General features: G+C 45.0%; 68 non-coding genes and 7 pseudogenes across 68 annotated transcripts; all 75 read left to right on the forward strand.

Moving 5' to 3' along the window:
- Nucleotides 1-21: 21 nt before the first annotated feature.
- Nucleotides 22-140, forward strand: LOC148557246 (5S ribosomal RNA). The gene has a single exon (XR_015889971.1). It is a non-coding gene; the product is annotated as a 5S ribosomal RNA (ribosomal RNA).
- A 206-nt stretch (nucleotides 141-346) lies between these two features.
- Nucleotides 347-470, forward strand: LOC148557247 (5S ribosomal RNA; annotated as a pseudogene).
- A 503-nt stretch (nucleotides 471-973) lies between these two features.
- On the forward strand, nucleotides 974-1,092 carry LOC148557248 (5S ribosomal RNA). The gene has a single exon (XR_015888950.1). It is a non-coding gene; the product is annotated as a 5S ribosomal RNA (ribosomal RNA).
- Nucleotides 1,093-1,286: 194 nt separating this feature from the next.
- On the forward strand, nucleotides 1,287-1,405 carry LOC148557249 (5S ribosomal RNA). The gene has a single exon (XR_015891003.1). It is a non-coding gene; the product is annotated as a 5S ribosomal RNA (ribosomal RNA).
- A 199-nt stretch (nucleotides 1,406-1,604) lies between these two features.
- On the forward strand, nucleotides 1,605-1,723 carry LOC148557250 (5S ribosomal RNA). The gene has a single exon (XR_015890466.1). It is a non-coding gene; the product is annotated as a 5S ribosomal RNA (ribosomal RNA).
- Nucleotides 1,724-1,917: 194 nt separating this feature from the next.
- LOC148557251 (5S ribosomal RNA) lies at nucleotides 1,918-2,036 on the forward strand. Its single transcript, XR_015889972.1, has one exon. It is a non-coding gene; the product is annotated as a 5S ribosomal RNA (ribosomal RNA).
- Nucleotides 2,037-2,243: 207 nt separating this feature from the next.
- LOC148557252 (5S ribosomal RNA) lies at nucleotides 2,244-2,367 on the forward strand (annotated as a pseudogene).
- Nucleotides 2,368-2,879: 512 nt separating this feature from the next.
- LOC148557253 (5S ribosomal RNA) lies at nucleotides 2,880-2,998 on the forward strand. Its single transcript, XR_015888952.1, has one exon. It is a non-coding gene; the product is annotated as a 5S ribosomal RNA (ribosomal RNA).
- A 194-nt stretch (nucleotides 2,999-3,192) lies between these two features.
- LOC148557254 (5S ribosomal RNA) lies at nucleotides 3,193-3,311 on the forward strand. Its single transcript, XR_015890737.1, has one exon. It is a non-coding gene; the product is annotated as a 5S ribosomal RNA (ribosomal RNA).
- A 213-nt stretch (nucleotides 3,312-3,524) lies between these two features.
- Nucleotides 3,525-3,643, forward strand: LOC148557255 (5S ribosomal RNA). Its single transcript, XR_015891538.1, has one exon. It is a non-coding gene; the product is annotated as a 5S ribosomal RNA (ribosomal RNA).
- A 193-nt stretch (nucleotides 3,644-3,836) lies between these two features.
- LOC148557256 (5S ribosomal RNA) lies at nucleotides 3,837-3,955 on the forward strand. Its single transcript, XR_015890638.1, has one exon. It is a non-coding gene; the product is annotated as a 5S ribosomal RNA (ribosomal RNA).
- A 201-nt stretch (nucleotides 3,956-4,156) lies between these two features.
- LOC148557257 (5S ribosomal RNA) lies at nucleotides 4,157-4,275 on the forward strand. The gene has a single exon (XR_015889693.1). It is a non-coding gene; the product is annotated as a 5S ribosomal RNA (ribosomal RNA).
- A 473-nt stretch (nucleotides 4,276-4,748) lies between these two features.
- Nucleotides 4,749-4,867, forward strand: LOC148557258 (5S ribosomal RNA; annotated as a pseudogene).
- Nucleotides 4,868-5,051: 184 nt separating this feature from the next.
- Nucleotides 5,052-5,170, forward strand: LOC148557259 (5S ribosomal RNA). The gene has a single exon (XR_015889772.1). It is a non-coding gene; the product is annotated as a 5S ribosomal RNA (ribosomal RNA).
- A 229-nt stretch (nucleotides 5,171-5,399) lies between these two features.
- On the forward strand, nucleotides 5,400-5,518 carry LOC148557260 (5S ribosomal RNA). The gene has a single exon (XR_015891757.1). It is a non-coding gene; the product is annotated as a 5S ribosomal RNA (ribosomal RNA).
- Nucleotides 5,519-5,714: 196 nt separating this feature from the next.
- Nucleotides 5,715-5,833, forward strand: LOC148557261 (5S ribosomal RNA). Its single transcript, XR_015890541.1, has one exon. It is a non-coding gene; the product is annotated as a 5S ribosomal RNA (ribosomal RNA).
- A 196-nt stretch (nucleotides 5,834-6,029) lies between these two features.
- Nucleotides 6,030-6,148, forward strand: LOC148557262 (5S ribosomal RNA). Its single transcript, XR_015889896.1, has one exon. It is a non-coding gene; the product is annotated as a 5S ribosomal RNA (ribosomal RNA).
- A 201-nt stretch (nucleotides 6,149-6,349) lies between these two features.
- Nucleotides 6,350-6,473, forward strand: LOC148557263 (5S ribosomal RNA; annotated as a pseudogene).
- Nucleotides 6,474-6,677: 204 nt separating this feature from the next.
- On the forward strand, nucleotides 6,678-6,796 carry LOC148557264 (5S ribosomal RNA). Its single transcript, XR_015889907.1, has one exon. It is a non-coding gene; the product is annotated as a 5S ribosomal RNA (ribosomal RNA).
- Nucleotides 6,797-6,993: 197 nt separating this feature from the next.
- Nucleotides 6,994-7,112, forward strand: LOC148557265 (5S ribosomal RNA). The gene has a single exon (XR_015888791.1). It is a non-coding gene; the product is annotated as a 5S ribosomal RNA (ribosomal RNA).
- A 219-nt stretch (nucleotides 7,113-7,331) lies between these two features.
- Nucleotides 7,332-7,450, forward strand: LOC148557266 (5S ribosomal RNA). Its single transcript, XR_015888571.1, has one exon. It is a non-coding gene; the product is annotated as a 5S ribosomal RNA (ribosomal RNA).
- A 184-nt stretch (nucleotides 7,451-7,634) lies between these two features.
- LOC148557267 (5S ribosomal RNA) lies at nucleotides 7,635-7,753 on the forward strand. Its single transcript, XR_015890156.1, has one exon. It is a non-coding gene; the product is annotated as a 5S ribosomal RNA (ribosomal RNA).
- Nucleotides 7,754-7,939: 186 nt separating this feature from the next.
- On the forward strand, nucleotides 7,940-8,058 carry LOC148557268 (5S ribosomal RNA). Its single transcript, XR_015889300.1, has one exon. It is a non-coding gene; the product is annotated as a 5S ribosomal RNA (ribosomal RNA).
- Nucleotides 8,059-8,253: 195 nt separating this feature from the next.
- On the forward strand, nucleotides 8,254-8,372 carry LOC148557269 (5S ribosomal RNA). The gene has a single exon (XR_015889918.1). It is a non-coding gene; the product is annotated as a 5S ribosomal RNA (ribosomal RNA).
- Nucleotides 8,373-8,565: 193 nt separating this feature from the next.
- LOC148557270 (5S ribosomal RNA) lies at nucleotides 8,566-8,684 on the forward strand. Its single transcript, XR_015889178.1, has one exon. It is a non-coding gene; the product is annotated as a 5S ribosomal RNA (ribosomal RNA).
- Nucleotides 8,685-8,871: 187 nt separating this feature from the next.
- On the forward strand, nucleotides 8,872-8,990 carry LOC148557271 (5S ribosomal RNA). The gene has a single exon (XR_015889761.1). It is a non-coding gene; the product is annotated as a 5S ribosomal RNA (ribosomal RNA).
- Nucleotides 8,991-9,180: 190 nt separating this feature from the next.
- Nucleotides 9,181-9,299, forward strand: LOC148557272 (5S ribosomal RNA). The gene has a single exon (XR_015889929.1). It is a non-coding gene; the product is annotated as a 5S ribosomal RNA (ribosomal RNA).
- Nucleotides 9,300-9,493: 194 nt separating this feature from the next.
- On the forward strand, nucleotides 9,494-9,612 carry LOC148557273 (5S ribosomal RNA). Its single transcript, XR_015890379.1, has one exon. It is a non-coding gene; the product is annotated as a 5S ribosomal RNA (ribosomal RNA).
- Nucleotides 9,613-9,824: 212 nt separating this feature from the next.
- Nucleotides 9,825-9,931, forward strand: LOC148557274 (5S ribosomal RNA; annotated as a pseudogene).
- Nucleotides 9,932-10,122: 191 nt separating this feature from the next.
- LOC148557275 (5S ribosomal RNA) lies at nucleotides 10,123-10,241 on the forward strand. Its single transcript, XR_015889301.1, has one exon. It is a non-coding gene; the product is annotated as a 5S ribosomal RNA (ribosomal RNA).
- Nucleotides 10,242-10,447: 206 nt separating this feature from the next.
- On the forward strand, nucleotides 10,448-10,566 carry LOC148557276 (5S ribosomal RNA). The gene has a single exon (XR_015891358.1). It is a non-coding gene; the product is annotated as a 5S ribosomal RNA (ribosomal RNA).
- A 193-nt stretch (nucleotides 10,567-10,759) lies between these two features.
- LOC148557277 (5S ribosomal RNA) lies at nucleotides 10,760-10,878 on the forward strand. The gene has a single exon (XR_015889179.1). It is a non-coding gene; the product is annotated as a 5S ribosomal RNA (ribosomal RNA).
- A 210-nt stretch (nucleotides 10,879-11,088) lies between these two features.
- On the forward strand, nucleotides 11,089-11,207 carry LOC148557278 (5S ribosomal RNA). The gene has a single exon (XR_015888572.1). It is a non-coding gene; the product is annotated as a 5S ribosomal RNA (ribosomal RNA).
- Nucleotides 11,208-11,398: 191 nt separating this feature from the next.
- On the forward strand, nucleotides 11,399-11,517 carry LOC148557279 (5S ribosomal RNA). Its single transcript, XR_015890699.1, has one exon. It is a non-coding gene; the product is annotated as a 5S ribosomal RNA (ribosomal RNA).
- Nucleotides 11,518-11,720: 203 nt separating this feature from the next.
- On the forward strand, nucleotides 11,721-11,839 carry LOC148557280 (5S ribosomal RNA). Its single transcript, XR_015891359.1, has one exon. It is a non-coding gene; the product is annotated as a 5S ribosomal RNA (ribosomal RNA).
- Nucleotides 11,840-12,049: 210 nt separating this feature from the next.
- Nucleotides 12,050-12,168, forward strand: LOC148557281 (5S ribosomal RNA). Its single transcript, XR_015889940.1, has one exon. It is a non-coding gene; the product is annotated as a 5S ribosomal RNA (ribosomal RNA).
- Nucleotides 12,169-12,361: 193 nt separating this feature from the next.
- On the forward strand, nucleotides 12,362-12,480 carry LOC148557282 (5S ribosomal RNA). Its single transcript, XR_015891783.1, has one exon. It is a non-coding gene; the product is annotated as a 5S ribosomal RNA (ribosomal RNA).
- A 204-nt stretch (nucleotides 12,481-12,684) lies between these two features.
- On the forward strand, nucleotides 12,685-12,803 carry LOC148557283 (5S ribosomal RNA). Its single transcript, XR_015891539.1, has one exon. It is a non-coding gene; the product is annotated as a 5S ribosomal RNA (ribosomal RNA).
- A 227-nt stretch (nucleotides 12,804-13,030) lies between these two features.
- On the forward strand, nucleotides 13,031-13,149 carry LOC148557284 (5S ribosomal RNA). The gene has a single exon (XR_015889974.1). It is a non-coding gene; the product is annotated as a 5S ribosomal RNA (ribosomal RNA).
- Nucleotides 13,150-13,380: 231 nt separating this feature from the next.
- LOC148557285 (5S ribosomal RNA) lies at nucleotides 13,381-13,499 on the forward strand. The gene has a single exon (XR_015888953.1). It is a non-coding gene; the product is annotated as a 5S ribosomal RNA (ribosomal RNA).
- Nucleotides 13,500-13,714: 215 nt separating this feature from the next.
- LOC148557286 (5S ribosomal RNA) lies at nucleotides 13,715-13,833 on the forward strand. Its single transcript, XR_015889951.1, has one exon. It is a non-coding gene; the product is annotated as a 5S ribosomal RNA (ribosomal RNA).
- A 193-nt stretch (nucleotides 13,834-14,026) lies between these two features.
- Nucleotides 14,027-14,150, forward strand: LOC148557287 (5S ribosomal RNA; annotated as a pseudogene).
- Nucleotides 14,151-14,373: 223 nt separating this feature from the next.
- Nucleotides 14,374-14,492, forward strand: LOC148557288 (5S ribosomal RNA). Its single transcript, XR_015889962.1, has one exon. It is a non-coding gene; the product is annotated as a 5S ribosomal RNA (ribosomal RNA).
- Nucleotides 14,493-14,688: 196 nt separating this feature from the next.
- Nucleotides 14,689-14,807, forward strand: LOC148557289 (5S ribosomal RNA). The gene has a single exon (XR_015889180.1). It is a non-coding gene; the product is annotated as a 5S ribosomal RNA (ribosomal RNA).
- A 219-nt stretch (nucleotides 14,808-15,026) lies between these two features.
- LOC148557290 (5S ribosomal RNA) lies at nucleotides 15,027-15,145 on the forward strand. Its single transcript, XR_015888573.1, has one exon. It is a non-coding gene; the product is annotated as a 5S ribosomal RNA (ribosomal RNA).
- Nucleotides 15,146-15,338: 193 nt separating this feature from the next.
- LOC148557291 (5S ribosomal RNA) lies at nucleotides 15,339-15,457 on the forward strand. The gene has a single exon (XR_015890157.1). It is a non-coding gene; the product is annotated as a 5S ribosomal RNA (ribosomal RNA).
- A 188-nt stretch (nucleotides 15,458-15,645) lies between these two features.
- LOC148557292 (5S ribosomal RNA) lies at nucleotides 15,646-15,764 on the forward strand. The gene has a single exon (XR_015890281.1). It is a non-coding gene; the product is annotated as a 5S ribosomal RNA (ribosomal RNA).
- Nucleotides 15,765-15,994: 230 nt separating this feature from the next.
- On the forward strand, nucleotides 15,995-16,113 carry LOC148557293 (5S ribosomal RNA). The gene has a single exon (XR_015889973.1). It is a non-coding gene; the product is annotated as a 5S ribosomal RNA (ribosomal RNA).
- Nucleotides 16,114-16,307: 194 nt separating this feature from the next.
- On the forward strand, nucleotides 16,308-16,426 carry LOC148557294 (5S ribosomal RNA). Its single transcript, XR_015889466.1, has one exon. It is a non-coding gene; the product is annotated as a 5S ribosomal RNA (ribosomal RNA).
- Nucleotides 16,427-16,627: 201 nt separating this feature from the next.
- LOC148557295 (5S ribosomal RNA) lies at nucleotides 16,628-16,746 on the forward strand. The gene has a single exon (XR_015890061.1). It is a non-coding gene; the product is annotated as a 5S ribosomal RNA (ribosomal RNA).
- A 196-nt stretch (nucleotides 16,747-16,942) lies between these two features.
- On the forward strand, nucleotides 16,943-17,061 carry LOC148557296 (5S ribosomal RNA). Its single transcript, XR_015889302.1, has one exon. It is a non-coding gene; the product is annotated as a 5S ribosomal RNA (ribosomal RNA).
- Nucleotides 17,062-17,249: 188 nt separating this feature from the next.
- On the forward strand, nucleotides 17,250-17,368 carry LOC148557297 (5S ribosomal RNA). The gene has a single exon (XR_015891360.1). It is a non-coding gene; the product is annotated as a 5S ribosomal RNA (ribosomal RNA).
- A 195-nt stretch (nucleotides 17,369-17,563) lies between these two features.
- On the forward strand, nucleotides 17,564-17,682 carry LOC148557298 (5S ribosomal RNA). Its single transcript, XR_015889181.1, has one exon. It is a non-coding gene; the product is annotated as a 5S ribosomal RNA (ribosomal RNA).
- Nucleotides 17,683-17,882: 200 nt separating this feature from the next.
- On the forward strand, nucleotides 17,883-18,001 carry LOC148557299 (5S ribosomal RNA). Its single transcript, XR_015889629.1, has one exon. It is a non-coding gene; the product is annotated as a 5S ribosomal RNA (ribosomal RNA).
- A 192-nt stretch (nucleotides 18,002-18,193) lies between these two features.
- On the forward strand, nucleotides 18,194-18,312 carry LOC148557300 (5S ribosomal RNA). The gene has a single exon (XR_015890201.1). It is a non-coding gene; the product is annotated as a 5S ribosomal RNA (ribosomal RNA).
- Nucleotides 18,313-18,523: 211 nt separating this feature from the next.
- LOC148557301 (5S ribosomal RNA) lies at nucleotides 18,524-18,642 on the forward strand. The gene has a single exon (XR_015891361.1). It is a non-coding gene; the product is annotated as a 5S ribosomal RNA (ribosomal RNA).
- Nucleotides 18,643-18,840: 198 nt separating this feature from the next.
- Nucleotides 18,841-18,959, forward strand: LOC148557302 (5S ribosomal RNA). The gene has a single exon (XR_015889984.1). It is a non-coding gene; the product is annotated as a 5S ribosomal RNA (ribosomal RNA).
- Nucleotides 18,960-19,153: 194 nt separating this feature from the next.
- LOC148557303 (5S ribosomal RNA) lies at nucleotides 19,154-19,272 on the forward strand. The gene has a single exon (XR_015891056.1). It is a non-coding gene; the product is annotated as a 5S ribosomal RNA (ribosomal RNA).
- Nucleotides 19,273-19,466: 194 nt separating this feature from the next.
- Nucleotides 19,467-19,585, forward strand: LOC148557304 (5S ribosomal RNA). Its single transcript, XR_015888954.1, has one exon. It is a non-coding gene; the product is annotated as a 5S ribosomal RNA (ribosomal RNA).
- Nucleotides 19,586-19,781: 196 nt separating this feature from the next.
- Nucleotides 19,782-19,900, forward strand: LOC148557305 (5S ribosomal RNA). Its single transcript, XR_015889236.1, has one exon. It is a non-coding gene; the product is annotated as a 5S ribosomal RNA (ribosomal RNA).
- A 195-nt stretch (nucleotides 19,901-20,095) lies between these two features.
- Nucleotides 20,096-20,219, forward strand: LOC148557306 (5S ribosomal RNA; annotated as a pseudogene).
- Nucleotides 20,220-20,435: 216 nt separating this feature from the next.
- On the forward strand, nucleotides 20,436-20,554 carry LOC148557307 (5S ribosomal RNA). The gene has a single exon (XR_015889995.1). It is a non-coding gene; the product is annotated as a 5S ribosomal RNA (ribosomal RNA).
- A 193-nt stretch (nucleotides 20,555-20,747) lies between these two features.
- Nucleotides 20,748-20,866, forward strand: LOC148557308 (5S ribosomal RNA). The gene has a single exon (XR_015889182.1). It is a non-coding gene; the product is annotated as a 5S ribosomal RNA (ribosomal RNA).
- A 205-nt stretch (nucleotides 20,867-21,071) lies between these two features.
- LOC148557309 (5S ribosomal RNA) lies at nucleotides 21,072-21,190 on the forward strand. Its single transcript, XR_015888575.1, has one exon. It is a non-coding gene; the product is annotated as a 5S ribosomal RNA (ribosomal RNA).
- Nucleotides 21,191-21,384: 194 nt separating this feature from the next.
- LOC148557310 (5S ribosomal RNA) lies at nucleotides 21,385-21,503 on the forward strand. The gene has a single exon (XR_015890007.1). It is a non-coding gene; the product is annotated as a 5S ribosomal RNA (ribosomal RNA).
- Nucleotides 21,504-21,697: 194 nt separating this feature from the next.
- On the forward strand, nucleotides 21,698-21,816 carry LOC148557311 (5S ribosomal RNA). The gene has a single exon (XR_015889467.1). It is a non-coding gene; the product is annotated as a 5S ribosomal RNA (ribosomal RNA).
- A 202-nt stretch (nucleotides 21,817-22,018) lies between these two features.
- Nucleotides 22,019-22,137, forward strand: LOC148557312 (5S ribosomal RNA). The gene has a single exon (XR_015890063.1). It is a non-coding gene; the product is annotated as a 5S ribosomal RNA (ribosomal RNA).
- A 194-nt stretch (nucleotides 22,138-22,331) lies between these two features.
- Nucleotides 22,332-22,450, forward strand: LOC148557313 (5S ribosomal RNA). The gene has a single exon (XR_015889303.1). It is a non-coding gene; the product is annotated as a 5S ribosomal RNA (ribosomal RNA).
- A 188-nt stretch (nucleotides 22,451-22,638) lies between these two features.
- LOC148557314 (5S ribosomal RNA) lies at nucleotides 22,639-22,757 on the forward strand. Its single transcript, XR_015891362.1, has one exon. It is a non-coding gene; the product is annotated as a 5S ribosomal RNA (ribosomal RNA).
- Nucleotides 22,758-22,951: 194 nt separating this feature from the next.
- On the forward strand, nucleotides 22,952-23,070 carry LOC148557315 (5S ribosomal RNA). The gene has a single exon (XR_015889183.1). It is a non-coding gene; the product is annotated as a 5S ribosomal RNA (ribosomal RNA).
- Nucleotides 23,071-23,271: 201 nt separating this feature from the next.
- LOC148557316 (5S ribosomal RNA) lies at nucleotides 23,272-23,390 on the forward strand. The gene has a single exon (XR_015889640.1). It is a non-coding gene; the product is annotated as a 5S ribosomal RNA (ribosomal RNA).
- A 192-nt stretch (nucleotides 23,391-23,582) lies between these two features.
- LOC148557317 (5S ribosomal RNA) lies at nucleotides 23,583-23,701 on the forward strand. Its single transcript, XR_015890514.1, has one exon. It is a non-coding gene; the product is annotated as a 5S ribosomal RNA (ribosomal RNA).
- A 208-nt stretch (nucleotides 23,702-23,909) lies between these two features.
- Nucleotides 23,910-24,028, forward strand: LOC148557318 (5S ribosomal RNA). Its single transcript, XR_015891363.1, has one exon. It is a non-coding gene; the product is annotated as a 5S ribosomal RNA (ribosomal RNA).
- A 197-nt stretch (nucleotides 24,029-24,225) lies between these two features.
- LOC148557319 (5S ribosomal RNA) lies at nucleotides 24,226-24,344 on the forward strand. The gene has a single exon (XR_015890018.1). It is a non-coding gene; the product is annotated as a 5S ribosomal RNA (ribosomal RNA).
- Nucleotides 24,345-24,538: 194 nt separating this feature from the next.
- Nucleotides 24,539-24,657, forward strand: LOC148557320 (5S ribosomal RNA). Its single transcript, XR_015891057.1, has one exon. It is a non-coding gene; the product is annotated as a 5S ribosomal RNA (ribosomal RNA).
- The last annotated feature ends 70 nt before the right edge of the window (nucleotides 24,658-24,727 follow it).

Genomic DNA, 24,727 nt, shown 5'->3' on the forward strand with positions numbered 1-24,727 from the left:
ATTATGTGCACATATTATAAAAGGTGCGATCATACCAGCACTAATGCACCGGATCCCATCAGAACTCCGCAATTAAGCGTGCTTGGGCGAGAGTAGTACTAGGATGGGTGACCTCCTGGGAAGTCCTCGTGTTGCACCTCTTCTTTTTTTTTTTTTTTTTTTTTTTTTTTTTTTTACGTCGTGCTTACCCTCGTTCTTTAAACGGCGCTATCTTGCACAGTTTAGTTAAAGCGAGTCTCAATGACCTGATTTTAGGCAAGCTCCCACGGGCCCCGCAGGGATTTGCAACTCGACTTACCCTACGTCGCGAGACATGCATATGATAATTATGTGCGCATATTTTAATAGGTGCGATCATACCAGCACTAATTCACCGGATCCCATCAGAACACCGCAGTTAAGCGTGCTTGGGCGAGAGTAGTACTAGGATGGGTGACCTCCCTTCCTGGGAAGTCCTCGTGTTGCACCTCTTTTTTTTTTTTTTTTTTTTTTTTTTTTTTTTTTTTTTTTTTTTTTTTTTTTTTTTTTACGTCGTGCTTACCCTCGTTCTTTAAACGGCGCTATCTTGAATAGTTTAGCTAAAGCGAGTCTCAATGACCTCATTTTAGGCAAGCTCGCACGGGCCCCGCAGGGATTCGCAGCTCGACTTACCCTACGTCGCAAGACATGCATATGATAATTATGTGCGCATATTATAATAGGTGCGATCATACCAGCACTAATGCACCGGATCCCATCAGAACTCCGCAGTTAAGCGGGGAAGTCCTCGTGTTGCACCTCTTTTTTTTTTTTTTTTTTACGTCGTGCTTACCCTCGTTCTTTAAACGGCGCTATCTTGCACAGTTTAGTTAAAGCGAGTCTCAATGACCTGATTTTAGGCAAGCTCGCACGGGCCCCGCAGGGATTTGCAACTCGACTTACCCTACGTCGCGAGACATGCATATATATGATAATTATGTGCGCATATTTTAATAGGTGCGATCATACCAGCACTAATTCACCGGATCCCATCAGAACTCCGCAGTTAAGCGTGCTTGGGCGAGAGTAGTACTAGGATGGGTGACCTCCTGGGAAGTCCTCGTGTTGCACCTCTTTTTTTTTTTTTTTTTTTTTTTACGTCGTTCTTACCCTCGTTCTTTAAACGGCGCTATCTTGAATAGTTTAGCTAAAGCGAGTCTCAATGACCTCATTTTAGGCAAGTTTGCACGGGCCCCGCAGGGATTCGCAGCTCGACTTACCCTACGTCGCGAGACATGCATATGATAATTATGTGCGCATATTTTAATAGGTGCGATCATACCAGCACTAATGCACCGGATCCCATCAGAACTCCGCAGTTAAGCGTGCTTGGGCAAGAGTAGTACTAGGATGGGTGACTTCCTGGGAAGTCCTCTTGTTGCACCTTTTTTTTTTTTTTTTTTTTTTTTTTTTTTACGTCGTGCTTACCCTCGTTCTTTAAACGGCGCTATCTTGAATAGTTTAGCTAAAGCGAGTCTCAATGACCTCATTTTAGGCAAGCTCGCACGGGCCCCGCAGGGATTCGCAGCTCGACTTACCCTACGTCGCAAGACATGCATATGATAATTATGTGCACATATTATAATAGGTGCGATCATACCAGCACTAATGCACCGGATCCCATCAAAACTCCGCAGTTAAGCGTGCTTGGGCGAGAGTAGTACTAGGATGGGTGACCTCCTGGGAAGTCCTCGTGTTGCACCTCTTTTTTTTTTTTTTTTTTTTTTTACATCGTGCTTGCCCTCGTTCTTTAAACGGCGCTATCTTGAATAGTTTAGCTAAAGCGAGTCTCAATTACCTGATTTTAGGCAAGCTCGCACGGTCCCCGCAGGGATTCGCAGCTCGACTTACCCTACGTCGCAAGACATGCATATGATAATTATGTGCACATATTATAAAAGGTGCGATCATACCAGCACTAATGCACCGGATCCCATCAGAACTCCGCAATTAAGCGTGCTTGGGCGAGAGTAGTACTAGGATGGGTGACCTCCTGGGAAGTCCTCGTGTTGCACCTCTTCTTTTTTTTTTTTTTTTTTTTTTTTTTTTTTTTTACGTCGTGCTTACCCTCGTTCTTTAAACGGCGCTATCTTGCACAGTTTAGTTAAAGCGAGTCTCAATGACCTGATTTTAGGCAAGCTCCCACGGGCCCCGCAGGGATTTGCAACTCGACTTACCCTACGTCGCGAGACATGCATATGATAATTATGTGCGCATATTTTAATAGGTGCGATCATACCAGCACTAATTCACCGGATCCCATCAGAACTCCGCAGTTAAGCGTGCTTGGGCGAGAGTAGTACTAGGATGGGTGACCTCCCTTCCTGGGAAGTCCTCGTGTTGCACCTCTTTTTTTTTTTTTTTTTTTTTTTTTTTTTTTTTTTTTTTTTTTTTTTTTTTTTTTTTTTTTTTTACGTCGTGCTTACCCTCGTTCTTTAAACGGCGCTATCTTGAATAGTTTAGCTAAAGCGAGTCTCAATGACCTCATTTTAGGCAAGCTCGCACGGGCCCCGCAGGGATTCGCAGCTCGACTTACCCTACGTCGCAAGACATGCATATGATAATTATGTGCGCATATTATAATAGGTGCGATCATACCAGCACTAATGCACCGGATCCCATCAGAACTCCGCAGTTAAGCGGGGAAGTCCTCGTGTTGCACCTCTTTTTTTTTTTTTTTTTTTTTACGTCGTGCTTACCCTCGTTCTTTAAACGGCGCTATCTTGCACAGTTTAGTTAAAGCGAGTCTCAATGACCTGATTTTAGGCAAGCTCGCACGGGCCCCGCAGGGATTTGCAACTCGACTTACCCTACGTCGCGAGACATGCATATATATGATAATTATGTGCGCATATTTTAATAGGTGCGATCATACCAGCACTAATTCACCGGATCCCATCAGAACTCCGCAGTTAAGCGTGCTTGGGCGAGAGTAGTACTAGGATGGGTGACCTCCTGGGAAGTCCTCGTGTTGCACCTCTTTTTTTTTTTTTTTTTTTTTTTACGTCGTTCTTACCCTCGTTCTTTAAACGGCGCTATCTTGAATAGTTTAGCTAAAGCGAGTCTCAATGACCTCATTTTAGGCAAGTTTGCACGGGCCCCGCAGGGATTCGCAGCTCGACTTACCCTACGTCGCGAGACATGCATATGATAATTATGTGCGCATATTTTAATAGGTGCGATCATACCAGCACTAATGCACCGGATCCCATCAGAACTCCGCAGTTAAGCGTGCTTGGGCAAGAGTAGTACTAGGATGGGTGACTTCCTGGGAAGTCCTCGTGTTGCACCTCTTTTTTTTTTTTTTTTTTTTTTTTTTTTTTTTTTTTTTTTTTACGTCGTGCTTACCCTCGTTCTTTAAACGGCGCTATCTTGAATAGTTTAGCTAAAGCGAGTCTCAATGACCTGATTTTAGGCAAGCTCGCACGGGCCCCGCAGGGATTCGCAGCTCGACTTACCCTACGTCGCAAGACATGCATATGATAATTATGTGCGCATATTATAATAGGTGCGATCATACCAGCACTAATGCAACGGATCCCATCAGAACTCCGCAGTTAAGCGTGCTTGGGTGAGAGTAGTACAAGGATGGGTGACCTCCTGGGAAGTCCTCGTGTTGCACCTCTTTTTTTTTTTTTTTTTTTTTTACGTCGTGCTTGCCCTCGTTCTTTAAACGGCGCTATCTTGAATAGTTTAGCTAAAGCGAGTCTCAATTACCTGATTTTAGGCAAGCTCGCACGGTCCCCGCAGGGATTCGCAGCTCGACTTACCCTACGTCGCAAGACATGCATATGATAATTATGTGCACATATTATAAAAGGTGCGATCATACCAGCACTAATGCACCGGATCCCATCAGAACTCCGCAATTAAGCGTGCTTGGGCGAGAGTAGTACTAGGATGGGTGACCTACTGGGAAGTCCTCGTGTTGCACCTCTTTTTTTTTTTTTTTTTTTTTTTTTTTTTTACGTCGTGCTTACCCTCGTTCTTTAAACGGCGCTATCTTGCACAGTTTAGTTAAAGCGAGTCTCAATGACCTGATTTTAGGCAAGCTCCCACGGGCCCCGCAGGGATTTGCAACTCGACTTACCCTACGTCGCGAGACATGCATATGATAATTATGTGCGCATATTTTAATAGGTGCGATCATACCAGCACTAATTCACCGGATCCCATCAGAACTCCGCAGTTAAGCGTGCTTGGGCGAGAGCAGTACTAGGATGGGTGACCTCCTGGGAAGTCCTCGTGTTGCACCTCTTTTTTTTTTTTTTTTTTTTTTTTTTACGTCGTGCTTACCCTCGTTCTTTAAACGGCGCTATCTTGAATAGTTTAGCTAAAGCGAGTCTCAATGACCTCATTTTAGGCAAGCTCGCACGGGCCCCGCAGGGATTCGCAGCTCGACTTACCCTACGTCGCAAGACATGCATATGATAATTATGTGCGCATATTATAATAGGTGCGATCATACCAGCACTAATGCACCGGATCCCATCAGAACTCCGCAGTTAAGCGGGGAAGTCCTCGTGTTGCACCTCTTTTTTTTTTTTTTTTTTTTTTTTACGTCGTGCTTACCCTCGTTCTTTAAACGGCGCTATCTTGCACAGTTTAGTTTAAGCGAGTCTCAATGACCTGATTTTAGGCAAGCTCCCACGGGCCCCGCAGGGATTTGCAACTCGACTTACCCTACGTCGCGAGACATGCATATGATAATTATGTGCGCATATTTTAATAGATGCGATCATACCAGCACTAATTCACCGGATCCCATCAGAACTTCGCAGTTAAGCGTGCTTGGGCGAGAGTAGTACTAGTATGGGTGACCTCCTGGGAAGTCCTCGAGTTGCACCTTTTTTTTTTTTTTTACGTCGTTCTTACCCTCGTTCTTTAAACGGCGCTATCTTGAATAGTTTAGCTAAAGCGAGTCTCAATGACCTCATTTTAGGCAAGTTCGCACGGGCCCCGCAGGGATTCGCAGCTCGACTTACCCTACATCGGGAGACATGCATATGATAATTATGTGCGCATATTTTAATAGGTGTGATCATACCAGCACTAATGCACCGGATCCCATCAGAACTCCGCAGTTAAGCGTGCTTGGGCGAGAGTAGTACTAGTATGGGTGACCTCCTGGGAAGTCCTCGTGTTGCACCTCTTTTTTTTTTTTTTTTTTTTTTTTTTTTTTTTTTTTTTTTTTTTTTTTTTTTTTTTTTACGTCGTGCTTACCCTCGTTCTTTAAACGGCGCTATCTTGAATAGTTTAGCTAAAGCGAGTCTCAATGACCTGATTTTAGGCAAGCTCGCACGGGCCTCGCAGGGATTCGCAGCTCGACTTACCCTACGTCGCAAGACATGCATATGATAATTATGTGCGCATATTATAATAGGTGCGATCATACCAGCACTAATGCAACGGATCCCATCAGAACTCCGCGGTTAAGCGTGCTTAGGCGAGAGTAGTACTAGGATGGGTGACCTCCTGGGAAGTCCTCGTGTTGCACCTATTTTTTTTTTTTTTTTTTTTTACGTCGTGCTTACCCTCGTTCTTTAAACGGCGCTATCTTGCACAGTTTAGTTAAAGCGAGTCTCAATGACCTGATTTTAGGCAAGCTCGCACGGGCCCCGCAGGGATTTGCAACTCGACTTACCCTACGTCGCGAGACATGCATATATATGATAATTATGTGCGCATATTTTAATAGGTGCGATCATACCAGCATTAATTCACCGGATCCCATCAGAACTCCGCAGTTAAGCGTGCTTGGGCGAGAGTAGTACTAGGATGGGTGACCTCCTGGGAAGTCCTCGTGTTGCACCACTTTTTTTTTTTTTTTTTTTTTTTTTACGTCGTGCTTGCCCTCGTTCTTTAAACGGCGCTATCTTGAATAGTTTAGCTAAAGCGAGTCTCAATTACAAGATTTTAGGCAAGCTCGCACGGTCCCCGCAGGGACTCGCAGCTCGACTTACCCTACGTCGCAAGACATGCATATGATAATTATGTGCGCATATTATAAAAGGTGCGATCATACCAGCACTAATGCACCGGATCCCATCAGAACTCCGCAGTTAAGCGTGCTTGGGCGAGAGTAGTACTAGGATGGGTGACCTCCTGGGAAGTCCTCGTGTTGCACCTCTTTTTTTTTTTTTTTTTTTTTTTTTTTTTTACGTCGTGCTTACCCTCGTTCTTTAAACGGCGTTATCTTGCACAGTTTAGTTAAAGCGAGTCTCAATGACCTGATTTTAGGCAAGCTCCCACGGGCCCCGCAGGGATTTGCAACTCGACTTACCCTACGTCGCGAGACATGCATATGATAATTATGTGCGCATATTTTAATAGGTGCGATCATACCAGCACTAATTCACCGGATCCCATCAGAACTCCGCAGTTAAGCGTGCTTGGGCGAGAGTAGTACTAGGATGGGTGACCTCCCTTCCTGGGAAGTCCTCGTGTTGCACCTCTTTTTTATTTTGATTTTTTTATTTTTTTTTTTTACGTCGTGCTTACCCTCGTTCTTTAAACGGCGCAATCTTGAATAGTTTAGCTAAAGCGAGTCTCAATGACCTCATTTTAGGCAAGCTCGCACGGGCCCCGCAGGGATTCGCAGCTCGACTTACCCTACGTCGCAAGACATGCATATGATAATTATGTGCGCATATTATAATAGGTGCGATCATACCAGCACTAATGCACCGGATCCCATCAGAACTCCGCAGTTAAGCGTGCTTGGGCGAGAGTAGTACTAGGATGGGTGACCTCCTGGGAAGTCCTCGTGTTGCACCTCTTTTTTTTTTTTTTTTTTTTTTTTTTACGTCGTGCTTACCCTCGTTCTTTAAACGGCGCTATCTTGCACAGTTTAGTTAAAGCGAGTCTCAATGACCTGATTTTAGGCAAGCTCCCACGGGCCCCGCAGGGATTTGCAACTCGACTTACCCTACGTCGCGAGACATGCATATGATGATTATGTGCGCATATTTTAATAGGTGCGATCATACCAGCACTAATTCACCGGATCCCATCAGAACTCCGCAGTTAAGCGTGCTTGGGCGAGAGTAGTACTAGGATGGGTGACCTCCTGGGAAGTCCTCGTGTCGCACCTTTTTTTTTTTTTTTTTTTTTTTTTTTTTTTTTTTTTTTTTTTTTTTTTTACGTCGTGCTTACCCTCGTTCTTTAAACGGCGCTATCTTGAATAGTTTAGCTAAAGCGAGTCTCAATGACCTCATTTTAGGCAAGCTCGCACGGGCCCCGCAGGGATTCGCAGCTCGACTTACCCTACGTCGCAAGACATGCATATGATAATTATGTGCGCATATTTTAATAGGTGCGATCATACCAGCACTAATGCACCGGATCCCATCAGAACTCCGCAGTTAAGCGTGCTTGGGCGAGAGTAGTACTAGGATGGGTGACCTCCTGGGAAGTCCTCGTGTTGCACCTTTTTTTTTTTTTTTACGTCGTTCTTACCCTCGTTCTTTAAACGGCGCTATCTTGAATAGTTTAGCTAAAGCGAGTCTCAATGACCTCATTTTAGGCAAGTTCGCACGGGCCCCGCAGGGATTCGCAGCTCGACTTACCCTACGTCGCGAGACATGCATATGATAATTATGTGCGCATATTTTAATAGGTGTGATCATACCAGCACTAATGCACCGGATCCCATCAGAACTCCGCAGTTAAGCGTGCTTGGGCGAGAGTAGTATTAGGATGGGTGACCTCCTGGGAAGTCCTCGTGTTGCACCTATTTTTTTTTTTTTTTACGTCGTGCTTACCCTCGTTCTTTAAACGGCGCTATCTTGCACAGTTTAGTTAAAGCGAGTCTCAATGACCTGATTTTAGGCAAGCTCGCACGGGCCCCGCAGGGATTTGCAACTCGACTTACCCTACGTCGCGAGACATGCATATGATAATTATGTGCACATATTTTAATAGGTGCGATCATACCAGCACTAATTCACCGGATCCCATCAGAACTCCGCAGTTAAGCGTGCTTGGGCGAGAGTAGTACTATGATGGGTGACCTCCTGGGAAGTCCTCGTGTTGCACCTTTTTTTTTTTTTTTTTTTTTTTTTTACGTCGTGCTTACCCTCGTTCTTTAAACGGCGCTATCTTGAATAGTTTAGCTAAAGCGAGTCTCAATGACCTCATTTTAGGCAAGCTCGCACGGGCCCCGCAGGGATTCGCAGCTCGACTTACCCTACGTCGCAAGACATGCATATGATAATTATGTGCGCATATTATAATAGGTGCGATCATACCAGCACTAATGCACCGGATCCCATCAGAACTCCGCAGTTAAGCGTGCTTGGGCGAGAGTAGTACTAGGATGGGTGACCTCCTGGGAAGTCCTCGTGTTGCACCTCTTTTTTTTTTTTTTTTTTTTTTACGTCGTGCTTACCCTCGTTCTTTAAACGGCGCTATCTTGCACAGTTTAGTTAAAGCGAGTCTCAATGACCTGATTTTAGGCAAGCTCCCACGGGCCCCGCAGGGATTTGCAACTCGACTTACCCTACGTCGCGAGACATGCATATGATAATTATGTGCGCATATTTTAATAGGTGCGATCATACCAGCACTAATTCACCGGATCCCATCAGAACTCCGCAGTTAAGCGTGCTTGGGCGAGAGTAGTACTAGGATGGGTGACCTCCTGGGAAGTCCTCGTGTTGCACCTTTTTTTTTTTTTTTTTTACGTCGTGCTTACCCTCGTTCTTTAAACGGCGCTATCTTGAATAGTTTAGCTAAAGCGAGTCTCAATGACCTCATTTTAGGCAAGCTCGCACGGGCCCTGCAGGGATTTGCAGCTCGACTTACCCTACGTCGCGAGACATGCATATGATAATTATGTGCGCATATTTTAATAGGTGCGATCATACCAGCACTAATGCATCGGATCCCATCAGAACTCCGCAGTTAAGCGTGCTTGGGCGAGAGTAGTACTAGGATGGGTGACCTCCTGGGAAGTCCTCGTGTTGCACCTTTTTTTTTTTTTTTTTTTTTACGTCGTGCTTACCCTCGTTCTTTAAACGGCGCTATCTTGAATAGTTTAGCTAAAGCGAGTCTCAATGACCTCATTTTAGGCAAGCTCGCACGGGCCCCGCAGGGATTCGCAGCTCGACTTACCCTACGTCGCAAGACATGCATATGATAATTATGTGCGCATATTATAATAGGTGCGATCATACCAGCACTAATGCACCGGATCCCATCAGAACTCCGCAGTTAAGCGTGCTTGGGCGAGAGTAGTACTAGGATGGGTGACCTCCTGGGAAGTCCTCGTGTTGCACCTCTTTTTTTTTTTTTTTTTTTTTTTACGTCGTGCTTACCCTCGTTCTTTAAACGGCGCTATCTTGCACAGTTTAGTTAAAGCGAGTCTCAATGACCTGATTTTAGGCAAGCTCCCACGGGCCCCGCAGGGATTTGCAACTCGACTTACCCTACGTCGCGAGACATGCATATGATAATTATGTGCGCATATTTTAATAGGTGCGATCATACCAGCACTAATTCACCGGATCCCATCAGAACTTCGCAGTTAAGCGTGCTTGGGCGAGAGTAGTACTAGGATGGGTGACCTCCTGGGAAGTCCTCGTGTTGCACCTTTTTTTTTTTTTTTTTTTTTTTTTTTTTTTTTTTTTTTTTTTACGTCGTGCTTACCCTCGTTCTTTAAACGGCGCTATCTTGAATAGTTTAGCTAAAGCGAGTCTCAATGACCTCATTTTAGGCAAGCTCGCACGGGCCCTGCAGGGATTTGCAGCTCGACTTACCCTACGTCGCGAGACATGCATATGATAATTATGTGCGCATATTTTAATAGGTGCGATCATACCAGCACTAATGCATCGGATCCCATCAGAACTCTGCAGTTAAGCGTGCTTGGGCGAGAGTAGTACTAGGATGGGAAGTCCTCGTGTTGCACTTTTTTTTTTTTTTTTTTTTTTTACGTCGTGCTTACCCTCGTTCTTTAAACGGCGCTATCTTGAATAGTTTAGCTAAAGCGAGTCTCTATGACCTCATTTTAGGCAAGCTCGCACGGGCCCCGCAGGGATTCGCAGCTCGACTTACCCTACGTCGCAAGACATGCATATGATAATTATGTGCGCATATTATAATAGGTGCGATCATACCAGCACTAATGCACCGGATCCCATCAGAACTCCGCAGTTAAGCGTGCTTGGGCGAGAGTAGTACTAGTATGGGTGACCTCCTGGGAAGTCCTCGTGTTGCACCTCTTTTTTTTTTTTTTTTTTTTTTTTTTTTTTTTTTAACGTCGTGCTTACCCTCGTTCTTTAAACGGCGCTATCTTGCACAGTTTAGTTAAAGCGAGTCTCAATGACCTGATTTTAGGCAAGCTCCCACGGGCCCCGCAGGGATTTGCAACTCGACTTACCCTACGTCGCGAGACATGCATATGATAATTATGTGCGCATATTTTAATAGGTGCGATTATACCAGCACTAATTCACCGGATCCCATCAGAACTCCGCAGTTAAGCGTGCTTGGGCGAGAGTAGTACTAGGATGCGTGACCTCCTGGGAAGTCCTCGTGTTGCACCTCTTTTTTTTTTTTTTTTTTTTTTACGTCGTGCTTACCCTCGTTCTTTAAACGGCGCTATCTTGCACAGTTTAGTTAAAGCGAGTCTCAATGACCTGATTTTAGGCAAGCTCCCACGGGCCCCGCAGGGATTTGCAACTCGACTTACCCTACGTCGCGAGACATGCATATGATAATTATGTGCGCATATTTTAATAGGTGCGATCATACCAGCACTAATTCACCGGATCCCATCAGAACTCCGCAGTTAAGCGTGCTTGGGCGAGAGTAGTACTAGGATGGGTGACCTCCTGGGAAGTCCTCGTGTTGCACCTTTTTTTTTTTTTTTTTTTTTTTTTTTTTTTTTTTTTTTTTACGTCGTGCTTACCCTCGTTCTTTAAACGGCGCTATCTTGAATAGTTTAGCTAAAGCGAGTCTCAATGACCTCATTTTAGGCAAGCTCGCACGGGCCCTGCAGGGATTTGCAGCTCGACTTACCCTACGTCGCGAGACATGCATATGATAATTATGTGCGCATATTTTAATAGGTGCGATCATACCAGCACTAATGCACCGGATCCCATCAGAACTCCGCAGTTAAGCGTGCTTGGGCGAGAGTAGTACTAGGATGGGTGACCTCCTGGGAAGTCCTCGTGTTGCACCTTTTTTTTTTTTTTTTTTTTTTACGTCGTGCTTACCCTCGTTCTTTAAACGGCGCTATCTTGAATAGTTTAGCTAAAGCGAGTCTCTATGACCTCATTTTAGGCAAGCTCGCACGGGCCCCGCAGGGATTCGCAGCTCGACTTACCCTACGTCGCAAGACATGCATATGATAATTATGTGCGCATATTATAATAGGTGCGATCATACCAGCACTAATGCACCGGATCCCATCAGAACTCAGCAGTTAAGCGTGCTTGGGCGAGAGTAGTACTAGTATGGGTGACCTCCTGGGAAGTCCTCGTGTTGCACCTCTTTTTTTTTTTTTTATTTATTTTTTTTTTTTTACGTCGTGCTTACCCTCGATCTTTAAACGGCGCTATCTTGCACAGTTTAGTTAAAGCGAGTCTCAATGACCTGATTTTAGGCAAGCTCCCACGGGCCCCGCAGGGATTTGCAACTCGACTTACCCTACGTCGCGAGACATGCATATGATAATTATGTGCGCATATTTTAATAGGTGCGATTATACCAGCACTAATTCACCGGATCCCATCAGAACTCCGCAGTTAAGCGTGCTTGGGCGAGAGTAGTACTAGGATGCGTGACCTCCTGGGAAGTCCTCGTGTTGCACCTCTTTTTTTTTTTTTTTTTTTTTTTTTTTTTTTTTTTTTTTACGTCGTGCTTACCCTCGTTCTTTAAACGGCGCTATCTTGAATAGTTTAGCTAAAGCGAGTCTCAATGACCTGATTTTAGGCAAGCTCGCACGGGCCCCGCAGGGATTCGCAGCTCGACTTACCCTACGTCGCAAGACATGCATATGATAATTATGTGCGCATATTATAATAGGTGCGATCATACCAGCACTAATGCACCGGATCCCATCAGAACTCCGCAGTTAAGCGTGCTTGGGCGAGAGTAGTACTAGGATGGGTGACCTCCTGGGAAGTCCTCGTGTTGCACCTCTTTTTTTTTTTTTTTTTTTTTTACGTCTTGCTTACCCTCGTTCTTTAAACGGCGCTATCTTGCACAGTTTAGTTAAAGCGAGTCTCAATGACCTGATTTTAGGCAAGCTCCCACGGGCCCCGCAGGGATTTGCAACTCGACTTACCCTACGTCGCGAGACATGCATATGATAATTATGTGCGCATATTTTAATAGGTGCGATCATACCAGCACTAATGCACCGGATCCCATCAGAACTCCGCAGTTAAGCGTGCTTGGGCAAGAGTAGTACTAGGATGTGTGACTTCCTGGGAAGTCCTCGTGTTGCACCTCTTTTTTTTTTTTTTTTTTTTTTTTTTTTTTTTTACGTCGTGCTTACCCTCGTTCTTTAAACGGCGCTATCTTGAATAGTTTAGCTAAAGCGAGTCTCAATGACCTGATTTTAGGCAAGCTCGCACGGGCCCCGCAGGGATTCGCAGCTCGACTTACCCTACGTCGCAAGACATGCATATGATAATTATGTGCGCATATTATAATAGGTGCGATCATACCAGCACTAATGCAACGGATCCCATCAGAACTCCGCAGTTAAGCGTGCTTGGGTGAGAGTAGTACAAGGATGGGTGACCTCCTGGGAAGTCCTCGTGTTGCACCTCTTTTTTTTTTTTTTTTTTTTTTTTTTTTTTTTTTTTTTTTTTTTTTTTTTTTTTTTACGTCGTGCTTGCCCTCGTTCTTTAAACGGCGCTATCTTGAATAGTTTAGCTAAAGCGAGTCTCAATTACCTGATTTTAGGCAAGCTCGCACGGTCCCCGCAGGGATTCGCAGCTCGACTTACCCTACGTCGCAAGACATGCATATGATAATTATGTGCACATATTATAAAAGGTGCGATCATACCAGCACTAATGCACCGGATCCCATCAGAACTCCGCAATTAAGCGTGCTTGGGCGAGAGTAGTACTAGGATGGGTGACCTCCTGGGAAGTCCTCGTGTTGCACCTCTTTTTTTTTTTTTTTTTTTTTTTTTTTTTTTTTTTTTTTTTTTTTTTTTTTTTTTTTTTTACGTCGTGCTTACCCTCGTTCTTTAAACGGCGCTATCTTGCACAGTTTAGTTAAAGCGAGTCTCAATGACCTGATTTTAGGCAAGCTCCCACGGGCCCCGCAGGGATTTGCAACTCGACTTACCCTACGTCGCGAGACATGCATATGATAATTATGTGCGCATATTTTAATAGGTGCGATCATACCAGCACTAATTCACCGGATCCCATCAGAACTCCGCAGTTAAGCGTGCTTGGGCGAGAGTAGTACTAGGATGGGTGACCTCCTGGGAAGTCCTCGTGTTGCACCTCTTTTTTTTTTTTTTTTTTTTTTTTTTTTTTTTTTTTTTTTTTTTACGTCGTGCTTACCCTCGTTCTTTAAACGGCGCTATCTTGAATAGTTTAGCTAAAGCGAGTCTCAATGACCTCATTTTAGGCAAGCTCGCACGGGCCCCGCAGGGATTCGCAGCTCGACTTACCCTACGTCGCAAGACATGCATATGATAATTATGTGCGCATATTATAATAGGTGCGATCATACCAGCACTAATGCACCGGATCCCATCAGAACTCCGCAGTTAAGCGTGCTTGGGCGAGAGTAGTACTAGGATGGGTGACCTCCTGGGAAGTCCTCGTGTTGCACCTCTTTTTTTTTTTTTTTTTTTTTTACGTCGTGCTTACCCTCGTTCTTTAAACGGCGCTATCTTGCACAGTTTAGTTAAAGCGAGTCTCAATGACCTGATTTTAGGCAAGCACCCACGGGCCCCGCAGGGATTTGCAACTCGACTTACCCTACGTCGCGAGACATGCATATGATAATTATGTGCGCATATTTTAATAGGTGCGATCATACCAGCACTAATTCACCGGATCCCATCAGAACTCCGCAGTTAAGCGTGCTTGGGCGAGAGTAGTACTAGGATGGGTGACCTCCCTTCCTGGGAAGTCCTCGTGTTGCACCTCTTTTTTTTTTTTTTTTTTTTTTTTTTTTTTTTTTTTTTTTTTTTTTTTTTTTACGTCGTGCTTACCCTCGTTCTTTAAACGGCGCAATCTTGAATAGTTTAGCTAAAGCGAGTCTCAATGACCTCATTTTAGGCAAGCTCGCACGGGCCCCGCAGGGATTCGCAGCTCGACTTACCCTACGTCGCAAGACATGCATATGATAATTATGTGCGCATATTATAATAGGTGCGATCATACCAGCACTAATGCACCGGATCCCATCAGAACTCCGCAGTTAAGCGTGCTTGGGCGAGAGTAGTACTAGGATGGGTGACCTCCTGGGAAGTCCTCGTGTTGCACCTCTTTTTTTTTTTTTTTTTTTTTTTTTACGTCGTGCTTACCCTCGTTCTTTAAACGGCGCTATCTTGCACAGTTTAGTTAAAGCGAGTCTCAATGACCTGATTTTAGGCAAGCTCCCACGGGCCCCGCAGGGATTTGCAACTCGACTTACCCTACGTCGCGAGACATGCATATGATAATTATGTGCGCATATTTTAATAGGTGCGATCATACCAGCACTAATTCACCGGATCCCATCAGAACTCCGCAGTTAAGCGTGCTTGGGCGAGAGTAGTACTAGGATGGGTGACCTCCTGGGAAGTCCTCGTGTTGCACCTTTTTTTTTTTTTTTTTTTTTTTTTTTTTTTTTTTTTTTTTTTTTTTTTTACGTCGTGCTTACCCTCGTTCTTTAAACGGCGCTATCTTGAATAGTTTAGCTAAAGCGAGTCTCAATGACCTCATTTTAGGCAAGCTCGCACGGGCCCCGCAGGGATTCGCAGCTCGACTTACCCTACGTCGCAAGACATGCATATGATAATTATGTGCGCATATTTTAATAGGTGCGATCATACCAGCACTAATGCACCGGATCCCATCAGAACTCCGCAGTTAAGCGTGCTTGGGCGAGAGTAGTACTAGGATGGGTGACCTCCTGGGAAGTCCTCGTGTTGCACCTTTTTTTTTTTTTTTTTTTTTTTTACGTCGTTCTTACCCTCGTTCTTTAAACGGCGCTATCTTGAATAGTTTAGCTAAAGCGAGTCTCAATGACCTCATTTTAGGCAAGTTCGCACGGGCCCCGCAGGGATTCGCAGCTCGACTTACCCTACGTCGCGAGACATGCATATGATAATTATGTGCGCATATTTTAATAGGTGTGATCATACCAGCACTAATGCACCGGATCCCATCAGAACTCCGCAGTTAAGCGTGCTTGGGCGAGAGTAGTATTAGGATGGGTGACCTCCTGGGAAGTCCTCGTGTTGCACCTATTTTTTTTTTTTTTTTTACGTCGTGCTTACCTTCGTTCTTTAAACGGCGCTATCTTGCACAGTTTAGTTAAAGCGAGTCTCAATGACCTGATTTTAGGCAAGCTCGCACGGGCCCCGCAGGGATTCGCAGCTCGACTTACCCTACGTCGCGAGACATGCATATGATAATTATGTGCACATATTTTAATAGGTGCGATCATACCAGCACTAATTCACCGGATCCCATCAGAACTCCGCAGTTAAGCGTGCTTGGGCGAGAGTAGTACTAGGATGGGTGATCTCCTGGGAAGTCCTCGTGTTGCACCTTTTTTTTTTTTTTTTTTTTTTTTTTTTTTTTTTTTTTTTTTTTTTTTTTTTTTTTTTTTTACGTCGTGCTTACCCTCGTTCTTTAAACGGCGCTATCTTGAATAGTTTAGCTAAAGCGAGTCTCAATGACCTCATTTTAGGCAAGCTCGCACGGGCCCCGCAGGGATTCGCAGCTCGACTTACCCTACGTCGCAAGACATGCATATGATAATTATGTGCGCATATTATAATAGGTGCGATCATACCAGCACTAATGCACCGGATCCCATCAGAACTCCGCAGTTAAGCGTGCTTGGGCGAGAGTAGTACTAGGATGGGTGACCTCCTGGGAAGTCCTCGTGTTGCACCTCTTTTTTTTTTTTTTTTTTTTTTTACGTCTTGCTTACCCTCGTTCTTTAAACGGCGCTATCTTGCACAGTTTAGTTAAAGCGAGTCTCAATGACCTGATTTTAGGCAAGCTCCCACGGGCCCCGCAGGGATTTGCAACTCGACTTACCCTACGTCGCGAGACATGCATATGATAATTATGTGCGCATATTTTAATAGGTGCGATCATACCAGCACTAATTCACCGGATCCCATCAGAACTCCGCAGTTAAGCGTGCTTGGGCGAGAGTAGTACTAGGATGGGTGACCTTCTGGGAAGTCCTCGTGTTGCACCTTTTTTTTTTTTTTTTTTTTTTTTTTTTTTTTACGTCGTGCTTACCCTCGTTCTTTAAACGGCGCTATCTTGAATAGTTTAGCTAAAGCGAGTCTCAATGACCTCATTTTAGGCAAGCTCGCACGGGCCCTGCAGGGATTTGCAGCTCGACTTACCCTACGTCGCGAGACATGCATATGATAATTATGTGCGCATATTTTAATAGGTGCGATCATACCAGCACTAATGCACCGGATCCCATCAGAACTCCGCAGTTAAGCGTGCTTGGGCGAGAGTAGTACTAGGATAGGTGACCTCCTGGGAAGTCCTCGTGTTGCACCTTTTTTTTTTTTTTTTTTTTTTTTTTTACGTCGTGCTTACCCTCGTTCTTTAAACGGCGCTATCTTGAATAGTTTAGCTAAAGCGAGTCTCTATGACCTCATTTTAGGCAAGCTCGCACGGGCCCCGCAGGGATTCGCAGCTCAACTTACCCTACGTCGCAAGACATGCATATGAAAATTATGTGCGCATATTATAATAGGTGCGATCATACCAGCACTAATGCACCGGATCCCATCAGAACTCCGCAGTTAAGCGTGCTTGGGCGAGAGTAGTACTAGTATGGGTGACCTCCTGGGAAGTCCTCGTGTTGCACCTCTTTTTTTTTTTTTTTTTACGTCGTGCTTACCCTCGTTCTTTAAACGGCGCTATCTTGCACAGTTTAGTTAAAGCGAGTCTCAATGACCTGATTTTAGGCAAGCTCCCACGGGCCCCGCAGGGATTTGCAACTCGACTTACACTACGTCGCGAGACATGCATATGATAATTATGTGCGCATATTTTAATAGGTGCGATTATACCAGCACTAATTCACCGGATCCCATCAGAACTCCGCAGTTAAGCGTGCTTGGGCGAGAGTAGTACTAGGATGCGTGACCTCCTGGGAAGTCCTCGTGTTGCACCTCTTTTTTTTTTTTTTTTTTTTTTTTACGTCGTGCTTACCCTCGTTCTTTAAACGGCGCTATCTTGCACAGTTTAGTTAAAGCGAGTCTCAATGACCTGATTTTAGGCAAGCTCCCACGGGCCCCGCAGGGATTTGCAACTCGACTTACCCTACGTCGCGAGACATGCATATGATAATTATGTGCGCATATTTTAATAGGTGCGATCATACCAGCACTAATTCACCGGATCCCATCAGAACTCCGCAGTTAAGCGTGCTTGGGCGAGAGTAGTACTAGGATGGGTGACCTCCTGGGAAGTCCTCGTGTTGCACCTTTTTTTTTTTTTTTTTTTTTTTTTTATTTTACGTCGTGCTTACCCTCGTTCTTTAAACGGCGCTATCTTGAATTGTTTAGCTAAAGCGAGTCTCAATGACCTCATTTTAGGCAAGCTCGCACGGGCCCTGCAGGGATTTGCAGCTCGACTTACCCTACGTCGCGAGACATGCATATGATAATTATGTGCGCATATTTTAATAGGTGCGATCATACCAGCACTAATGCACCGGATCCCATCAGAACTCCGCAGTTAAGCGTGCTTGGGCGAGAGTAGTACTAGGATGGGTGACCTCCTGGGAAGTCCTCGTATTGCACCTTTTTTTTTTTTTTTTTTTTTTTACGTCGTGCTTACCCTCGTTCTTTAAACGGCGCTATCTTGAATAGTTTAGCTAAAGCGAGTCTCTATGACCTCATTTTAGGCAAGCTCGCACGGGCCCCGCAGGGATTCGCAGCTCGACTTACCCTACGTCGCAAGACATGCATATGATAATTATGTGCGCATATTATAATAGGTGCGATCATACTAGCACTAATGCACCGGATCCCATCAGAACTCCGCAGTTAAGCGTGCTTGGGCGAGAGTAGTACTAGTATGGGTGACCTCCTGGGAAGTCCTCGTGTTGCACCTCTTTTTTTTTTTTTTTTTTTTTTTTTTTTTTTTTTTTTATTACGTCGTGCTTACCCTCGTTCTTTAAACGGCGCTATCTTGCACAGTTTAGTTAAAGCGAGTCTCAATGACCTGATTTTAGGCAAGCTCCCACGGGCCCCGCAGGGATTTGCAACTCGACTTACCCTACGTCGCGAGACATGCATATGATAATTATGTGCGCATATTTTAATAGGTGCGATTATACCAGCACTAATTCACCGGATCCCATCAGAACTCCGCAGTTAAGCGTGCTTGGGCGAGAGTAGTACTAGGATGCGTGACCTCCTGGGAAGTCCTCGTGTTGCACCTCTTTTTTTTTTTTTTTTTTTTTTTTTTTACGTCGTGCTTACCCTCGTTCTTTAAACGGCGCTATCTTGAATAGTTTAGCTAAAGCGAGTCTCAATGACCTCATTTTAGGCAAGCTCGCACGGGCCCCGCAGGGATTCGCAGCTCGACTTACCCTACGTCGCAAGACATGCATATGATAATTATGTGCGCATATTATAATAGGTGCGATCATACCAGCACTAATGCACCGGATCCCATCAGAACTCCGCAGTTAAGCGTGCTTGGGCGAGAGTAGTACTAGGATGGGTGACCTCCTGGGAAGTCCTCGTGTTGCACCTCTTTTTTTTTTTTTTTTTTTTTTTACGTCTTGCTTACCCTCGTTCTTTAAACGGCGCTATCTTGCACAGTTTAGTTAAAGCGAGTCTCAATGACCTGATTTTAGGCAAGCTCCCACGGGCCCCGCAGGGATTTGCAACTCGACTTACCCTACGTCGCGAGACATGCATATGATAATTATGTGCGCATATTATAATAGGTGCGATCATACCAGCACTAATGCAACGGATCCCATCAGAACTCCGCGGTTAAGCGTGCTTGGGCGAGAGTAGTACTAGGATGGGTGACCTCCTGGGAAGTCCTCGTGTTGCACCTATTTTTTTTTTTTTTTTTTTACGTCGTGCTTACCCTCGTTCTTTAAACGGCGCTATCTTGCACAGTTTAGTTAAAGCGAGTCTCAATGACCTGATTTTAGGCAAGCTCGCACGGGCCCCGCAGGGATTTGCAACTCGACTTACCCTACGTCGCGAGACATGCATATATATGATAATTATGTGCGCATATTTTAATAGGTGCGATCATACCAGCACTAATTCACCGGATCCCATCAGAACTCCGCAGTTAAGCGTGCTTGGGCGAGAGTAGTACTAGGATGGGTGACCTCCTGGGAAGTCCTCGTGTTGCACCTCTTTTTTTTTTTTTTTTTTTTTTTTTACGTCGTGCTTGCCCTCGTTCTTTAAACGGCGCTATCTTGAATAGTTTAGCTAAAGCGAGTCTCAATTACATGATTTTAGGCAAGCTCGCACGGTCCCCGCAGGGACTCGCAGCTCGACTTACCCTACGTCGCAAGACACGCATATGATAATTATGTGCGCATATTATAAAAGGTGCGATCATACCAGCACTAATGCGCCGGATCCCATCAGAACTCCGCAGTTAAGCGTGCTTGGGCGAGAGTAGTACTAGGATGGGTGACCTCCTGGGAAGTCCTCGTGTTGCACCTTTTTTTTTTTTTTTTTTTTTTTTTTCCGTCGTGCTTACCCTCGTTCTTTAAACGGCGTTATCTTGCACAGTTTAGTTAAAGCGAGTCTCAATAACCTGATTTTAGGCAAGCTCCCACGGGCCCCGCAGGGATTTGCAACTCGACTTACCCTACGTCGCGAGACATGCATATGATAATTATGTGCGCATATTTTAATAGGTGCGATCATACCAGCACTAATTCACCGGATCCCATCAGAACTCCGCAGTTAAGCGTGCTTGGGCGAGAGTAGTACTAGGATGGGTGACCTCCCTTCCTGGGAAGTCCTCGTGTTGCACCTCTTTTTTTTTTTTTTTTTTTTTTTTTTTTTTTTTTTTTTTTTTTTTACGTCGTGCTTACCCTCGTTCTTTAAACGGCGCTATCTTGAATAGTTTAGCTAAAGCGAGTCTCAATGACCTCATTTTAGGCAAGCTCGCACGGGCCCCGCAGGGATTCGCAGCTCGACTTACCCTACGTCGCAAGACATGCATATGATAATTATGTGCGCATATTATAATAGGTGCGATCATACCAGCACTAATGCACCGGATCCCATCAGAACTCCGCAGTTAAGCGTGCTTGGGCGAGAGTAGTACTAGGATGGGTGACCTCCTGGGAAGTCCTCGTGTTGCACCTCTTTTTTTTTTTTTTTTTTTTTTACGTCGTGCTTACCCTCGTTCTTTAAACGGCGCTATCTTGCACAGTTTAGTTAAAGCGAGTCTCAATGACCTGATTTTAGGCAAGCACCCACGGGCCCCGCAGGGATTTGCAACTCGACTTACCCTACGTCGCGAGACATGCATATGATAATTATGTGCGCATATTTTAATAGGTGCGATCATACCAGCACTAATTCACCGGATCCCATCAGAACTCCGCAGTTAAGCGTGCTTGGGCGAGAGTAGTACTAGGATGGGTGACCTCCTGGGAAGTCCTCGTGTTGCACCTTTTTTTTTTTTTTTTTTTTTTTTTTTTTTTTTTTTACGTCGTGCTTACCCTCGTTCTTTAAACGGCGCTATCTTGAATAGTTTAGCTAAAGCGAGTCTCAATGACCTCATTTTAGGCAAGCTCGCACGGGCCCTGCAGGGATTTGCAGCTCGACTTACCCTACGTCGCGAGACATGCATATGATAATTATGTGCGCATATTTTAATAGGTGCGATCATACCAGCACTAATGCACCGGATCCCATCAGAACTCCGCAGTTAAGCGTGCTTGGGCGAGAGTAGTACTAGGATGGGTGACCTCCTGGGAAGTCCTCGTGTTGCACCTTTTTTTTTTTTTTTTTTTTTTTTTACGTCGTGCTTACCCTCGTTCTTTAAACGGCGCTATCTTGAATAGTTTAGCTAAAGCGAGTCTCAATGACCTCATTTTAGGCAAGCTCGCACGGGCCCCGCAGGGATTCGCAGCTCGACTTACCCTACGTCGCAAGACATGCATATGATAATTATGTGCGCATATTATAATAGGTGCGATCATACCAGCACTAATGCACCGGATCCCATCAGAACTCCGCAGTTAAGCGTGCTTGGGCGAGAGTAGTACTAGGATGGGTGACCTCCTGGGAAGTCCTCGTGTTGCACCTCTTTTTTTTTTTTTTTTTTTTTTTACGTCTTGCTTACCCTCGTTCTTTAAACGGCGCTATCTTGCACAGTTTAGTTAAAGCGAGTCTCAATGACCTGATTTTAGGCAAGCTCCCACGGGCCCCGCAGGGATTTGCAACTCGACTTACCCTACGTCGCGAGACATGCATATGATAATTATGTGCGCATATTTTAATAGGTGCGATCATACCAGCACTAATTCACCGGATCCCATCAGAACTCCGCAGTTAAGCGTGCTTGGGCGAGAGTAGTACTAGGATGGGTGACCTTCTGGGAAGTCCTCGTGTTGCACCTTTTTTTTTTTTTTTTTTTTTTTTTTTTTTTTTACGTCGTGCTTACCCTCGTTCTTTAAACGGCGCTATCTTGAATAGTTTAGCTAAAGCGAGTCTCAATGACCTCATTTTAGGCAAGCTCGCACGGGCCCTGCAGGGATTTGCAGCTCGACTTACCCTACGTCGCGAGACATGCATATGATAATTATGTGCGCATATTTTAATAGGTGCGATCATACCAGCACTAATGCACCGGATCCCATCAGAACTCCGCAGTTAAGCGTGCTTGGGCGAGAGTAGTACTAGGATAGGTGACCTCCTGGGAAGTCCTCGTGTTGCACCTTTTTTTTTTTTTTTTTTTTTTTTTACGTCGTGCTTACCCTCGTTCTTTAAACGGCGCTATCTTGAATAGTTTAGCTAAAGCGAGTCTCTATGACCTCATTTTAGGCAAGCTCGCACGGGCCCCGCAGGGATTCGCAGCTCAACTTACCCTACGTCGCAAGACATGCATATGAAAATTATGTGCGCATATTATAATAGGTGCGATCATACCAGCACTAATGCACCGGATCCCATCAGAACTCCGCAGTTAAGCGTGCTTGGGCGAGAGTAGTACTAGTATGGGTGACCTCCTGGGAAGTCCTCGTGTTGCACCTCTTTTTTTTTTTTTTTTTACGTCGTGCTTACCCTCGTTCTTTAAACGGCGCTATCTTGCACAGTTTAGTTAAAGCGAGTCTCAATGACCTGATTTTAGGCAAGCTCCCACGGGCCCCGCAGGGATTTGCAACTCGACTTACACTACGTCGCGAGACATGCATATGATAATTATGTGCGCATATTTTAATAGGTGCGATTATACCAGCACTAATTCACCGGATCCCATCAGAACTCCGCAGTTAAGCGTGCTTGGGCGAGAGTAGTACTAGGATGCGTGACCTCCTGGGAAGTCCTCGTGTTGCACCTCTTTTTTTTTTTTTTTTTTTTTTTACGTCGTGCTTACCCTCGTTCTTTAAACGGCGCTATCTTGCACAGTTTAGTTAAAGCGAGTCTCAATGACCTGATTTTAGGCAAGCTCCCACGGGCCCCGCAGGGATTTGCAACTCGACTTACCCTACGTCGCGAGACATGCATATGATAATTATGTGCGCATATTTTAATAGGTGCGATCATACCAGCACTAATTCACCGGATCCCATCAGAACTCCGCAGTTAAGCGTGCTTGGGCGAGAGTAGTACTAGGATGGGTGACCTCCTGGGAAGTCCTCGTGTTGCACCTTTTTTTTTTTTTTTTTTTTTTTTTTTATTTTACGTCGTGCTTACCCTCGTTCTTTAAACGGCGCTATCTTGAATAGTTTAGCTAAAGCGAGTCTCAATGACCTCATTTTAGGCAAGCTCGCACGGGCCCTGCAGGGATTTGCAGCTCGACTTACCCTACGTCGCGAGACATGCATATGATAATTATGTGCGCATATTTTAATAGGTGCGATCATACCAGCACTAATGCACCGGATCCCATCAGAACTCCGCAGTTAAGCGTGCTTGGGCGAGAGTAGTACTAGGATGGGTGACCTCCTGGGAAGTCCTCGTATTGCACCTTTTTTTTTTTTTTTTTTTTTTTACGTCGTGCTTACCCTCGTTCTTTAAACGGCGCTATCTTGAATAGTTTAGCTAAAGCGAGTCTCTATGACCTCATTTTAGGCAAGCTCGCACGGGCCCCGCAGGGATTCGCAGCTCGACTTACCCTACGTCGCAAGACATGCATATGATAATTATGTGCGCATATTATAATAGGTGCGATCATACTAGCACTAATGCACCGGATCCCATTAGAACTCCGCAGTTAAGCGTGCTTGGGCGAGAGTAGTACTAGTATGGGTGACCTCCTGGGAAGTCCTCGTGTTGCACCTCTTTTTTTTTTTTTTTTTTTTTTTTTTTTTTTTTTATTACGTCGTGCTTACCCTCGTTCTTTAAACGGCGCTATCTTGCACAGTTTAGTTAAAGCGAGTCTCAATGACCTGATTTTAGGCAAGCTCCCACGGGCCCCGCAGGGATTTGCAACTCGACTTACCCTACGTCGCGAGACATGCATATGATAATTATGTGCGCATATTTTAATAGGTGCGATTATACCAGCACTAATTCACCGGATCCCATCAGAACTCCGCAGTTAAGCGTGCTTGGGCGAGAGTAGTACTAGGATGCGTGACCTCCTGGGAAGTCCTCGTGTTGCACCTCTTTTTTTTTTTTTTTTTTTTTTTTTTACGTCGTGCTTACCCTCGTTCTTTAAACGGCGCTATCTTGAATAGTTTAGCTAAAGCGAGTCTCAATGACCTCATTTTAGGCAAGCTCGCACGGGCCCCGCAGGGATTCGCAGCTCGACTTACCCTACGTCGCAAGACATGCATATGATAATTATGTGCGCATATTATAATAGGTGCGATCATACCAGCACTAATGCACCGGATCCCATCAGAACTCCGCAGTTAAGCGTGCTTGGGCGAGAGTAGTACTAGGATGGGTGACCTCCTGGGAAGTCCTCGTGTTGCACCTCTTTTTTTTTTTTTTTTTTTTTTTACGTCTTGCTTACCCTCGTTCTTTAAACGGCGCTATCTTGCACAGTTTAGTTAAAGCGAGTCTCAATGACCTGATTTTAGGCAAGCTCCCACGGGCCCCGCAGGGATTTGCAACTCGACTTACCCTACGTCGCGAGACATGCATATGATAATTATGTGCGCATATTATAATAGGTGCGATCATACCAGCACTAATGCAACGGATCCCATCAGAACTCCGCGGTTAAGCGTGCTTGGGCGAGAGTAGTACTAGGATGGGTGACCTCCTGGGAAGTCCTCGTGTTGCACCTATTTTTTTTTTTTTTTTTTTACGTCGTGCTTACCCTCGTTCTTTAAACGGCGCTATCTTGCACAGTTTAGT

The sequence above is a fragment of the Arachis ipaensis genome, chromosome B6 (genome assembly GCF_059453495.1).
Source record: "Arachis ipaensis isolate K30076 ecotype BB chromosome B6, ASM5945349v1, whole genome shotgun sequence".
Classification (NCBI taxonomy): Eukaryota; Viridiplantae; Streptophyta; class Magnoliopsida; order Fabales; family Fabaceae; genus Arachis; species Arachis ipaensis.